This window comes from Oxyura jamaicensis, assembly GCF_011077185.1.
Source record: "Oxyura jamaicensis isolate SHBP4307 breed ruddy duck chromosome 26 unlocalized genomic scaffold, BPBGC_Ojam_1.0 oxy26_random_OJ72868, whole genome shotgun sequence".
NCBI classification, from domain to species: domain Eukaryota; kingdom Metazoa; phylum Chordata; class Aves; order Anseriformes; family Anatidae; genus Oxyura; species Oxyura jamaicensis.
In genome coordinates this window covers 12,378-12,998 of record NW_023304752.1, presented here as the reverse complement: position 1 = coordinate 12,998, position 621 = coordinate 12,378, and positions in this window count along the sequence as shown.

The following is a 621-nucleotide window of genomic DNA, read 5'->3' as shown; positions in this document are numbered from 1 at the left end:
GAGAGAAAGGAGAGAGAAGCGCCCTCAGCTGCCGCCCCACCGGCGGGGCGGAGCCGAACGGCCCGGGAGGAACGGGAAGGAGGGGATGGGAGGGGAAGGGGTCGCAACGGGAGCGGAGCGGAGCCGCCCCACCTCGCCGCTCCGCCGCCGGCGGGCCGCTGCGAACCAGCGGAATGTCAGCGGCAAACAAAAAGGGCCCGCCCTCCTCCGCGCCCTCCTCCGCGCCCTCCTCCGCGCCCTCCTCCGCGCCCTCCTCCGCGCCCTCCTCCGCGCCCGCCCGGCGCGGGCAGGGGGCGGGGCCGCGCGCCGCGCGCGCCCGCGGAGGGGAGGGGGGGAGCCGCGGGGGCGCGCGCGGGGTAGGGCGGGGGGGAGGGCGCGGGGGGGGGGGGGGGGGGGGGGCCCAAGGAGGGGGGGTCCCAGCACCCTGCAAAGCGCCCGCGACGCCCAGAGCCGCCCCGCTGGCCCCAAATGAGCCAAACTTCCCCGTTCCCACCCCAAAACGGGCGCTGGAAGGGCCCAACGCGGCAGCGGGGAGGCCTCAATGGGGTCGCCGCGGCCCCCGGAGCGGGGCTGGGGGAACCGAGGGGCTGAGAGGCGGGGGGGGGGGGGGGGGGGGGGGGG